A 13971-nucleotide genomic window follows, 5' to 3' on the forward strand; every position below is an offset into this window, starting at 1 on the left:
AATGGACACATTGAACTAGTACTCTAAAACTTTTCTGATAAATATTGCTTGTTTTCAAACTCCCACAGAAGGATTTGGTTGGCAACTTGCTGATTCCTAATCCCTGTCTTCTTCTTCTTTGGCTTGGCTTCGCGGACGAAGATTTATGGAGGGGGTAAAAAGTCCACGTCAGCTGCAGGCTCGTTTGTGGCTGACAAGTCCGATGCGGGACAGGCAGACACGATTGCAGCGGTTGCAGGGGAAAATTGGTTGGTTGGGGTTGGGTGTTGGGTTTTTCCTCCTTTGCCTTTTGTCAGTGAGGTGGGCTCTGCGGTCTTCTTCAAAGGAGGTTGCTGCCCGCCAAATTGTGAGGCGCCAAGATGCACGGTTTGAGGCATTATCAGCCCACTGCTGAAGATCCAGCTGCGCTGGATGGGTCACGTCTCCAGAATGGAGGACCATCGCCTTCCCAAGATCGTGTTATATGGCGAGCTCTCCACTGGCCACCGTGACAGAGGTGCACCAAAGAAAAGGTACAAGGACTGCCTAAAGAAATCTCTTGGTGCCTGCCACATTGACCACCGCCTAATCCCTGTATACAGCCATTAAAACATTATATTCTCTATAAATATAACACAATACATCAAGACCTTTAATTTCTGTAATCAGCTACAATTAGGAGATAGACTGTGGATAATTTATAGAATCTGTAGTTTGGGAAGAATGGAAAACAATTTTAGGTGTCTGCTGGCTGATATACCACCAAGTGAGGAGAAGAGTGCGATGGGGAATCTTACCAGGGCCAAACATTAGTAATTATTTTATTCTTTACTTCAAAGGATAAGGGGATCACTGGCAATGAAAAATGTTCGACCATCCCCATGTTGATGGTGAGGACCATCTTGATGAACGTCAGCAGTTTGTGTGGTAAAAGTACATTCACAACACTGCTGGAAAAGCAGTTGCAAAATTTTCTCTCACACACACACACACACACACACACACACACACACACACACACACACACACACACACACACACACACACACACACACACACACACACACACACACACACACACACACACACACACACACACACACACACACACACACACACACACTAGAGGAGGACTTTCATGTGTTTGATCCTGCAGCCTTCATTCTTCTGGGTTGGACCACGTGTATGAATAGGACACACTGTGGAAGAATCTGTTATATTGCTACTGTTCAAATTATAAATAATATGGATTCTGGAAATCTGCAGACATCTCCTGCCAATAGTATAAAGACCACAGCAGCAAATCCCAGTAGGACCAATACTTCATCTGCTTGAAAATGATTTTGGGTGAGACTTATGGATCACTGTGCCAGACTTCCACCTATTCAAAATGTTGCAGATCCCTAAATCATACTACCTGATGCAGTGTCCAGGGTCCACAAGTCATAACTGAATAAATCATGAGTCACTGAATTTTTTTCATTAACAGTACCTTAGTAAATAGATAATGAATATTGATAATAGTCCATCAGAAAGTTGACTGTACTTGTTGGAATGCACGAGTATGATGAGTACCTCATGGAGGAATTTTGAATGCTGAAAGGCCTAGACAGAGTAGACGTGCAAGGATGTTTCCCATGGTAGGGTAGATTAGGACAAGAGGGCACAGCTTCAGGATAAAAGGGCATGAATTTAAAACCGATGTGGAAAATTTTCTTTAGTCAGAGGATTGTGAGAATGTGGAACTTGTTGCCACACACAACTGTAGAAGAGAGGTTATTGGGTGTATTTAAGGCAGAGGTTGACAGGTATTTGATTAGTCAGGACATCGGGGATTATGGGGAGAAGGCTAGGAAGTGGGGTGAGTTGGAGGATGGATCAGCTCATGATTAGGATAGTGGGCCAGACCCGATGGGCCTACTTCTGCTTCTATATCTTGTGAGCCAAATAAAAAAATTATCAATAGCTATTGAAAACAATATTATTGAGAAAATTGTAGTATGTTTTGATTAAATATAATTAGCATGATAAATAAGTTAGCAGATGACACCAAAATTGGTGGTTGACAGTGAGAAACTTTGGTCGAACATTTTTCATTGCCAGTGATCCCCTTATCCTTTGAACTGGTAAGGTAGGCCAAGGAATGGCAGATGGAATTTAATATGGATAAGTGTGAGGAGCTGCAGTTTGCTCAGTGAAATGAGGGCAGGACTTGCACGGCGGCATTAGGGGTCTGGCGTGTCATTAGAACAAAGAGGCTTGAGGGTCTTTGTGCATAGTTCCATGAAAGTGGAGACACTGGCAGGCCGAGTGGTGAGAAAGGCATTTGGCATGTATCCTCCTTCATCGGTCGTAGTAAATGAAGAGCAAGATCATTGTATTACCATTGTACAAGATGGTTGGTGAGACTACACTTGGAGTACTGCATGCAGATCCGATCACTCAACTGTCAGAAAGTTATTAAACTGGAAAAGGTTGCAGAAAAGATTCACGAGAATGCTACACAGACTGAGGGCTTGAATTATGAGGAGGGGTTGGATAGGCTGGGATATTTTGCTATGGAGTGTAGGAGGTTAACCTTATCTAGGCTTAAAATCACAAGGGACATAAGTAAGGTAAATAATCAATTTTTTTCCTGAGTAGGAGAACTTCAAACTAGAAAGTATAAATGCAAGGTGAGAGGGTAAGATTTAAGAAGGGCACCTTCTTCTGACACGGTGGTGGGGTGTACAGAACAACCTGTCAGAGGACGTGGTAGAGATGGGATAAGTTGTAATATTCAGAAGACATTTAGACAAGTGATTGGAATGGTTTAGAGCAGGGGTGTCAAACTCAAATTCACGGAGGGCCAAAATTAAAAACTTGGACTAAGTCGAGGGCCGAACTAGATATTTATTGAAAATTTTCAACAACATCTGCATGTTTTCTCTTCTTTCAACATATGTAATGTTAAACTTTTTCTTATTAAAATAAATGTTTAATAATAGTTTTGGATAAACTCTTTCCAGAAGCATTAACAAATGAGAAATAAAATATTCAATAAATAATATTTCTCTATAGAGGATTTGTCAAATGTTGCTAGTGTGCTGTCGAATAGTAAAATCTGAGGGCTATTGAGAATGTGGGAGAATAACATGATTCCTGAAACAATCAAATGGGTGACTGATTGTGGGCATGAACTCTAGCAGGGTTATTTGCCATGCCCTTTTTCCATTGGTACAGATATCTTTTGATTTACACACTTTTCAAGTTTTATGCCTAATGAGCTTGTATCCAGGTGCAGGACCATTTTTAACCAGGAATATATTTATCACTGTGACATGAAACTATTGGAAGATCATTTTATCCTGAGATTAAAGTTCATAATACTTACTCAGGCCTGTGTGCGGGAGGGCGGGGTTTGCGGGCAATCGGGTTGGACAACGACAGTGCGGGGGTATTGGCTCTCGCTGCAGGGCGGCATCTCAGCGGATCAGCGGCCCCGTCACCTTGAGTCACGGATCGGCCTGCGGCAGGGAGGGGGAGTGGGCAACGGTCCTGGCGAGGTCAGGCCCGAGGCCTCCGGTTCCGGGCGCTGGGAAGTGGCCTTGGCTTCCCCGACACCGGCCAGGCCCCAAAACCAGAGTCCACGGTGAGACCCTGCAACGTAAACAGAGGAGGTGGGGGTGATTAGCAGGCTGACGCCAATGCATTCTGGGATTTGTTGTATTACTGTGCATGCGCTATACTGGTGCGGCGGCCACCTCTAATACATTTTTGAAATGATGTTGCGGGACAAATATAATTATATCGCGGGCCAAATTTGGCCAGCGGGCCAGAGTTTGATATGTGTGGTTTAGAGGAATATGGGCCAAATGCAGGCAAATGGGACGAGCATGGAAAAGGGCCTGTTTCCATTCTGTAGAACACAGACTCCATGAGAGCAAATTATTATCTTTGTTGGTAGGTGTTGTTCAGTGGAAAAATATGCAGAAAATGTATGCCATGTACTTTGAGTGTGAAAAACTGAATACAGTACTTCTCATATACATCTGGGCATTTCATTTAGACGTGGATGTGTGTCAGGGTGCAGAGAAATGTCTTTGACCTTTGGTGCCCATGTAACAGATTTTAATACATCTGACAAAGATGTCTCATCTCCATGGAAATGGTTTTGTAGCTGTGAAAAGTCTAAATTCCACATCACACGTTTTAATACCTGGATCTGAGGAGCCAAGGCTTTTCTGGTCTAATGCTTATTTTGCAAATAATTATTAGGCTATAAACAAGAGAGCAAAAAAAAAAGATGGATTCTTCAAATCCTGCAGAATTCTATTCTCAGTTCTCCGAAAAATACGGCTTAATGTCTTTGACATTTGTGGCTTGCTCCAGAAGAAGGTTGACTTCAAAAAAATGATCTCCGACCCCTCAGAAACTCTTACTGTAGTGTAAACAATTATTGTGATGGTTTGAAAGTAAATTGGTTCAATTAATCAATTATCAGAGACCTCCAAATGAAGATTCAATGCTTAATAATGATGCACAATGTTGTTTTTCATGCAACCTATACTTGTCCCAGTCCTATTGAAATCAAAAATGTTGTTTCACAGAATTTGAAAGCAATGCCGTATTTTTTTTTAAAGTAATTTTCTTGTTCTCTGGTGCGTTGTTAAGGAATGATTGGCCTTCATTGTCGAGATGACAGATTATTTGTAATTTGTTAGAATTAACTTCATATTGGTGGTACAAAGCATTAAATAATGTCCATGGAAACAAGTGCATGCATTTATCAAATTGAATAAAAATATATCATAGGTTTAAATTATAAAGTAGCAATTCTGCTCTATTTCATCTGGGACTACCTCATAAACCCATTGATGAGGACCTAATTGATCATTTCAGGGCAAATTACAATTCTGGAAATCAAACAATGTGTAGTAATGATTTTTAAATTTCCAGTTCGAAATACAGAGCAAAATGAAAATAGATGTGTTACAGTAAAAGTGGATGCAGCTTTGTATAATTTAGACTTTCATCACCACCTTATTGGGTGTCACAAGGCTGATGCTATTATTGGATTCCTTGGACGCTCCCTTTTATGAGAAGCTTGAATATCCCGATAATTGGGTGACCAGTGGAATTCTCAAGTACTGAATTCTCGAGTTTGTGTTAGAAAAAGTTTACACATATGATGAGTCAACATTACATGGATATAGTGTCATCACCTTCTCCGCTAAAGCAGGGGTGGGGGGGTGGGGGGTGGGGGGTGAGGGGGAGCCTATTCAATCTCTCCTGATAACTCGAGCTCTTCCGCCCCAATGATTTTTATTCTGCACCTTTTACAGCTTAATAACATTCTTCCTAGACAACCAGAGCGGCAGGTAATTGTGCCATAAGGGAGAACAGCACCACTTTAGACTTTGTTTCAAGTAATGTCTAAAAAGAATTTTGCTTTAAAATTCACGAACACAGCAGTTGAGAAATTATAGCAGCATGGATGCAAACTTTGTGGATTTACAGGATAAAATTGTTTATTGGCAATGGGGAAAATCAGCTCAGTAGTCTGCCTGTTTTTCACTCTTTTCATTGATTGCATCCGCATGAGACGGAGAACTTAAGATGTTGGATTTCTGATCATTTCCATTTCTACAAGCTGCATGGTATGTCTTCAATTCTATTTGAATTCAGGTCATGACTTTCAATGCATATGGTGGTATTCAGTGAACAGGTTAAGAAACCGTTTCCGTTAGCTGAGAAAGGCAGTTGTGATGCCAGAGATGTGCAGACTGACACTAGGCAGGGACAAAAGTTTTTGCAGGTGGAAGCAATCCAGAGAGCAGTTAAGAATGTGGAACTAGGAAGAGCTGATATCTCTATTATTACGACCTGAAGGCAGAACAGTCATTTTGTGTTCTGAGACAGCGATCGAGTCAAGTTTTATTGTCACCTGATTGCACAAGTACAACTCGACAAAACACCGTCCTCCAGCCCTTGGTGCAAAGCACCCAGACACACAACAAACATAACACACTTACAGACCATATGCATATGCAGGACAAGTATTCATTCATAAATACATACTGTTTTGTAAATATGAGAGTCTCAGATGGTTAGGTTGAGCAGTTCCTTTCGTCGTTCAGCATTCTCACTACCTGTGGCAAGAAGCTGTTTCTCAGCCTAGTGATGTTGGCTCTGATACTCCTGTACCTGTTTCTCAATAAGAACAGCTAAAAGATGCTGAGTGTGGGTTGGAAGGGTTCCTCAATGATTTTGCGTGGTTTCTTCAGATTAGGATTCTGGTAGATCATGTTGTTGGGGGGTGGGTGGGGTGGTGGAAGGAGACCCCAGTGATCCTCTCTGCCAATCTTCTGGTCGTGTGGATTGACCTTCAATCCATTTCTCTACAGCAATTGTAGTGCAGCCAGTCAGGATGCTCTGGATAGAGCTCTTATAGAAGGTTCACAGCATGGTGGCTGGTAGCGTTGCCTGCTTTAGTCTTCTCAGGAAGTGCAGTGGCTGTTGTGCCTTCCTGACACCTGAGGAGATGTGTGTCCATGATAGGCCATTAAGTAAGTGGAATCCTAGGAAGTTGGTGCTCTCCACTCTTCAACAGCATTTGATGTATCCTTTTGATCCAGGTGAAGTCTTGCAATGTATGATCAGCAATCTTCATGAGGACCTCATGATAATAAATAGAAGTTATTAGATACAGCTGCATGTTCAATTTATGTATAATAATGATTAAAAGGATAAAATATAAATGACAAATACTTGAACATAAGGAATCAATCTATTCTCAACCTTTCAATGAGATTATGGCTGATTTTATGCCATTCCCATGGGATCAGGTCTCAATGACTGAGCATCTCTAACTGGCTCAGGTTGACCATACCAAAGATTCACAAAACTCTTTTTTTTAAAAAAAAAAGACTAATTTTCCAAGTTCTGCATGACTATCTCGTACTGAGAGATACATACTCCTCTCTAAAGGAATCAGCCTCTCAGTAATTACCATATCATCTGGCTTAGAATCTAGAGCTGAGGCTTGGTGGCCAAGTGCCTATCTTAAAATGGTCTACTTTTAGTCAAACAGTCTTAGATTTTTCCACTTTAACATAAAATAAGTCAGTAATCATTATTGTATCTCATCTAAAAGTAGTAAATGTTGGTAACCCTCAGCAGTTCAGGCCGCATCTATAGGAAGAGAAAAAAATATTTGTTTCAGGTCAAAGATTCTGCATTGGAATGGGAAGAGAGAACTGAACCTTGTTGAGCTGCAGAGAAGAGGAAGGGAGGGAGTATCTCTGATAGGGTAAACTGTAAACACAGTTATCTGGTCAATGAGTGACTGGCACAATTAGCAAATGAAAAAAAAATAGATTGCAGGACCTGCAAAATGCAGAACAAAGACCTGATCAGCAGATCAGGCAGGGCATGTCGTCCACTTCCAGAAAGATAAAAAGAGGGAAAGAGGAACAAACAAGCTGACCTAGATTGAAAAATCAGATTGCCTGAAGCTTTAGAATTTGTTACTGAGTTCAGAAGGTGCAATGTGTCCAGATATCTTCTGTCACCATCTTACTCTGCTCTTTACTGGTACAGAAGACCGCAAATTGATGGGTCAGAGGAGGAGTGGGATGTGAAATTAAAGTGGCAAGTGTGGTGCACTGTTGGCAAGAATCAGACACTCACAAAGATAAAGACTGTACAATAGGCTATAATCCACAAAGACTTCCACAGAGCCAGGCTAGCTGTGGCTGCAGCAACTCTGAGTGAGGTCTCAGAAGGCCGGTGCAGGCTTGTATCCCGGAAGGTGATTGATACCCGACCGGGTGGGGCTTGATCCATTCAGGCCGACTGATTGACAGCCAGCCAGATGTTGTCCTGTCCCCTTACACTTCTGCAGGTACAGAGGTTACCCCCTGCAGTAGGCCAGTGGTGTACCACCACAGCAAATAATGGGAAGATCATGGAAAACCCTGCAGACTTCCAATCCCATGATCCCTTAGGAGGTTTAAAATGTCACTAAAGGCTCTTGTAAATTTCTACAGGTACACCGTGGAGAGTATTCTGTCTGAGTATCACTGTCTCATATGGAGGTGCCAATGCACAGGACAGGAAAAAACTTCAGAGAGTTGTTAACTCAGCCTACAGCATCAATGGCATCGGTCTTCACTCCATCAAGGTCTGTCCTGGAGCTTCCATGATGGAGCAATCAAGAAGGCGACTCACAAGTGGCTATACTTCGTAAGGGTGTCTGAGAAGATTTGGCATGTCATCAAAGACACTTACAAATTTTTACAGATGTGAAGAGCATTGTAATTAGTTGTATCACTGTCCGGTATGGAGGGGCCAATGCTCAGGACAGGAAAAAGCTCCAGAGGGTTGTTAACTTGGCCTCTTGCATTACGAGCATCAGTTGTCACTCCATCGATGACAACCACAAGAGGCAGTATCTTAAGAAAGCAGCCTCTTTCCTAAAGGAACCTCACCACCCAGCCTTTTCTCACTGGTAACATCTGGAAGGAGATGCAGGAAACTGAATGCGAGCACCTAATGCCACAAGTTCAACTTCTTCTCTTTAGCCATCAGATTTCTAAATGGGTAATGAACCACAGACACAACCTCACTTTCTCTTTTATTTTTACACTGTTCATTTATTTTGAAACAGAATTTAGAGCAATATTTGCCCAATGATGCTACCTCCAAACAATGAATTTCAAGACCAGTTAATAACACTAAATTTGATTATGATTCTGACTGTTTTTTAGTCTTCAAGTCAGTCATCCAATTTACAGTTGGTCTCTCCAATGTAGAGGGGAGTCACATTGTGAACACTGAATACAGTACTCTAGATTGGAACAAGTCCAAGTGAATTGCTGCTTCACCTGGAAAGGGAGTTTGGCTCCCTAGATTCTGGGAAGGGAGATGGGAAAAGTCCAGTGCTGTATCACCTCCGAATCAATAGGAAAGTGCTGAAAGAATGGAGAGATGTGAAGGAAACAGTGATGATGGGAGAGGGAAGGGGGTGGAGGCTGGAAGATGTGTCTGGCGGAGGAATCTCTTTGAAATTGGAGGAAATTGCAGTGAATGATCTGTTGAATGCTCAAGCTAGTCATGTGGAAACTGATTCAGGGGAGCTCCTGTCCCAGAAGAGAAGAGGTGAGAGCAGAGGCATAAGAAACGGATGAAATGTGGCCTGAGGCTTTGTTAACAATGGTTGTGGGAAGCTATGGCTCCAGAAGAAAGAAAACATTTCCAAGGGACTCGTACAGAACATTTAATCATAGACTGAGACAGGGGCACTGGAAGAATGGAAGAGAGGCCAGGCATGCTGAAATTAGCTGATGTAGCTGTGAGAGGAACAGATGTTAAAAACCAGTGGACCTCTTGAGATGGAGATGATCTCTGGAGACAAGCTAGCTTGTGCTAAATGTTGATAATTTCCAGCAGTTTCTGTTTTTAGATTTCCATTATCTGATATTTGTAATAACATATTGTACTTTAAAACCAAAAACTTTGAAAATTGTTGTTTGATTGAAAGTTGTTTTCCTCAGAAATTTATTTTTTTGAATAAATGTTTAAAAAAAAACACTGCTAAAAGTTAATTATAGATTCAATGTAACTTTTATTCCCTCATGAGGAAGCAAACACCATTGTCACTCAATAAAGGGATAATATCTCTGGAGACCTTTGCCTTTCATGTCTTAATGAATGGCATCAAATTCTGTTTTGCAGGTCCCTCGTGACACTGGTTATCCCAGGTGAGTGTAAAAAGATGTTTAATGGAAGCGCCATGCAAACAAATAGCAGTTGCCACAAATCTCCTCTCTTACAATCAGTTTTGCAATGGAGTGGAAATATTGCTTTGCTTGCCTGAACATTTTATGTGTGGCAGGTGATTTTGCAAATTATAGCACTAAATTGTCACCTTACCCAGTATAAACCAAATGTGCTCATCATTCTTTGCCATTAAACCTTTGAGAGATCAGGATAAAATAGTATCAGGAATGATTTGAAGTAACAGATATTACAGATCAGTTTTGGTTAATTTTTTTTAGTTGGTGATAAAATAGTAAAAGTATTATGTTGCCAAATGACGAGAAAATGTATCATCTAAGAAACTGTATATGTTTCTCTGTTCATAATTGTTTGAACTCATGGCATAAGAGTAATCCTTTTTTGGGGAGATGGAAAGTTTAACATTAAAAATGTTCTGATTTTGGGAGTTAACATGGAAAAAAGATTTTTTTTACATTATTATCCAAATACAGGTAGTCCTTGACTTCTGACCTACGTGGGTTTAAAAAAAATCTTTATTAAAACTACTGTACAAGTACATATTTTGTATTAAAAGTACTGTATACAGTGGTCCCCACTCCTGGCAGCAGCCTAAGGTCTCACTGCCAGCGGCAGCCCAAGGTCTCCGAGTTATGACCAATCTCAGTTAGGATCAACTCATCAATCCCAATTATGGTCGTAAGTCGATGACCAGCTGTACCTCCTACGGCTTCTCACAAGAATTATTTTTTTAAGATGCTTGTGTTTGCTGTTAATGAGTGAAACCAATAAAAGAGATTGAATTTCCAATATCTTCTTGTGGTCGCGTACTTGCCTTCATTAGGAGTGGTGCCGGCCATCGCTGATGAGGGAGGCGATGCCACGCGCGGGGAAGTAATAGTGTACAAGCGCGGGTGTGTTAAGCATCAGTGTACAGGTGATGAATCTCCGATGCAAGCGGAGGACACCAGTGTGGCAGTGAGCCAATGAGAAGGTCAGAGGAGTTTAGCTGGGTGGTGTTTGGGGAGTTGAAGGATGCAGTGATGTGCCTAGTGAATAATTAAAAAAAGAAAGTCGACTTCAGTGTGCTGAAAGAAATGAGTGAGTGTATTCTTTATTTGTTTGTAAACTGGTAAATCAGTGCCGTTACAATCTTTATATACATAAAGGTGGCAAACTCCCATTTAACAAGAATGTTAGTTCAACAATGTATCAAAAGCTAGACTACTTGAGATCTTCAAGCTATGTTGTTGCTGTAATGTAGAATACAGTAACGTTATGCTGTGAGTTCTTCCATTATGTAGTTATGACCTTTGATTGATAATACGAATGAAAGTTCAAATTAGATCACTGTAAGAAATTCAATTCAATTTCTTGGTAAAAGTTTCCAATAAGATGTGAAAATACTGTTAAACTCAGAGTTTAATTGAATTCCTTAGAAGGCAGAGAATGCCATTTTCACTGTCTCTAAATGAAAGGATAAACTTGCACGAAAATATTTAACTCTATACTGGCTTGGCATGTTGATCACCTGATCACTTTCTCAGGGCAACGTGACTAAAAATATCCATTTGTGAATAATTACAGAACTAAAAAGTAGCTCTGTTGACAACTCTGCAATTGAATTCGATTTGCAGCAGATTGCATGTCACGGTTCAAGTCGTTTTATTGTCATGCACTAAAACATTAAAAATGTAATCTACAGTAAAAGTCCAAAAATCTGGATGCCGGAAATCTGGACCACTTGATAATCCAAATCTCTTGAAAACGATTGGCTGAAATCCGGACCACCCAAGAATCTAGACTTCTTGACAACACTTGGCTTTTGTGTGCTTGCGTGTGTGCATGCACTGCATAAGCGCTACAGATGAACTGTCCGAGAATCCAGAAAATCCGAAAATCTGGACCGATCCAATCCTCGAGCAGTCTGGATTTTAGGACTTTAACTGTACATAATGTACTTTAACTTTTGTCTGCTGCAAAGCAAACAAAAAGTTACCATCAGCCAGGCACCCCTAACAATAGGAGAAGCAAAAGAGTTCAAGTCAGTGTCCATGGATTCACCTCCAGCGCTCCTACCGCCACACAGACTCCCGTTCGATTCATCAGAATTACAATCTCCAGATCCAAACCTCTGACACAACGAAGAAGCTTTTAGCACCCTCTCTAATCTTGGCTTCCATACCTGTATTCCATGAGCTAGTGTCCAGTAGCCTGCTGCCTGTCTGGGTCCCTGGCCGCAAATTGCCCGCAGCCTGTGTAGGTCCCTCAGCAGCTGAGCCCCTCGCTGGTCTGCTGCCCTGGTTACAGTCCTGCAAGGATGTCTCCTCTGTTTCTCCTTCTGAACTGGTTCATTATTATCAGTTTCAAGTCAAGTTTATTGTCAACTGATTGTACAAGTTCAACCAACAAAACAGCATTCTCCGGTCCTCGGTGCAAAAACCTGCATACACACAACCAGATATTACACACCTACTGACAAACAATACATATGTAGGACAAATATTTCATCTATACAAATAAATGAATAAATACTGTTTTGTGCATATGATAGTCTCACTGCCCATGGGGAGAAATTGTTTCTTAGCCTGGTGGTGCGGGCTCTGATCCTCCTGTATCTCTTTCTCAACGGGAGCAGCTGAAAGACGCTGCGTGCAGGTGGAAGGGGTCCTCGATGATTTTGCATGCCCTCTTCAGGCAATGATCCCAGTAGATCACATCGATGTGGAGGAGGGTGAGGGAGACTCCCATCATCCTCTCTGCCACTCTTATGGTCCTATGGATTGACCTCTGATCCATTTCTCTACAGCAACCATACCACACTGTGATGCAGCCAGCCAGGATGTTCTCAATAGAACTCCTATAGAAGATTGAAGTAATGATTAACAGTAGCCTTGCTGGCTTCAGTCTTCTCAGGAAGTGCAGCCACTGAGGCACCTTCCTGACAAACGAGGAGATGTGGAGGGTTCATGATAGGGTCACTAATTAAGTGAACTCTGAGGATCTTGGTGCTCTCCACTCTCTCTACTACAGAGTTGTTGATGTGCAGTGGAGGCTGATCATCCTCTTTGTCCTGTCCACATTTAAAATCGGGTTGTTGGTCATAAGATTATCTACCATTTCTCTGTAGTGTATCACATCATTGATGCTGATGAGGCCAACTACTGTTGTGTCATCTACAAACTGGTTGACACCGTTGGATCTGGCAAAGCAGTCGTGGATCAGTAGCATGAACAGGAGTGGGGTGAGCACAGCCCTGAGGGGCTCAGTGTGCGGGTGCTTGATATCCTTGCACTGTCACCTTTATTGCACAACTAACTCTGACAATATTCTCAGAAGGTGATCTATCTGAAGAGATAAAGAAACAGAACTTTTGAAATGAACCGAGTAACATCTCACGACATAAGCAATGCATTTTTGCTGAAAATGGCAGGAGTGGATGATAGGTACACATGATGGTGTTTTAGTTTCATCTCTCAGTCACTTATTTCAATGTATTGGCTTGGACTGGTCAATGTAGAAATGCCCATTATGGCCACTCCTTGGGATAGAATTGTAGTATTTTTACTTTATGTACTATTTGCAGCTCAGAAACAAAATGTTAATTTTGTTCTTCAATTTTTGTTCATTCCGGGCTCTGGAGAAGGAGTTGATAAGTGTTTTTTTAATCTACTGGAGGCTCTATGGTGAAGATTAGTGAGAGATTTTGGCCAGAATTTTGGGGTAATTCCCAGTCTTTTGAATGATCACCTTTAATTGGGGTACATTCCATTATTGGATATGAGATAAAGGGGAAATTACAATTTCATTGTGGCTGTTTGGTATGTGAACAACAAAGAGAGATTAAATTTGGCCTCAAAAAAATTTTTCTTTAGTATTTTTGTAAGTCTATCGAAAACAGTGTTGAATAAATTGCTTTATTATCACGTGTACCAAAATTTAGTTTAAAAAAAAATACATGCTATCTGGTCAATTCAACTCATACAGCATTAAGCAATGTGTACATTGAGGTCTTATTGTTGCTTTGGAATGACTAAGTGATCATCGGGAAGGACCACACACTGTGTGCTCAGCTCAGTTGTTTGTATTCCGAGCCAGTTTAAATGAAAACTTTGCCATGTAACAGACCAGCGGAATGTAAAACATACCAGTTGGCTTAGTGGCATAACCAAAGACGATGCCTGATGCAACAGATTGCTGCTTTCGTTCCATTGAGGCCTGATGCCCAGTGCT

General features: G+C 41.3%; 1 long non-coding RNA gene across 1 annotated transcript in view; it reads right to left on the bottom strand.

Annotated features, from left to right (window-relative positions):
• Positions 1 to 5713: 5713 nt before the first annotated feature.
• The window catches only part of LOC138745622 (uncharacterized), a 60660-nt gene continuing 52402 nt past the window's right edge, over positions 5714 to 13971 (bottom strand). The window contains exon 4 of the long non-coding RNA XR_011346370.1: positions 5714 to 6637. This is a non-coding gene — a long non-coding RNA (uncharacterized lncRNA). The remainder of the gene's footprint in view (positions 6638 to 13971) is intronic.

The sequence above is a fragment of the Narcine bancroftii genome, chromosome 11, assembly GCF_036971445.1.
Source record: "Narcine bancroftii isolate sNarBan1 chromosome 11, sNarBan1.hap1, whole genome shotgun sequence".
In the NCBI taxonomy this organism is placed as follows: Eukaryota; Metazoa; Chordata; class Chondrichthyes; order Torpediniformes; family Narcinidae; genus Narcine; species Narcine bancroftii.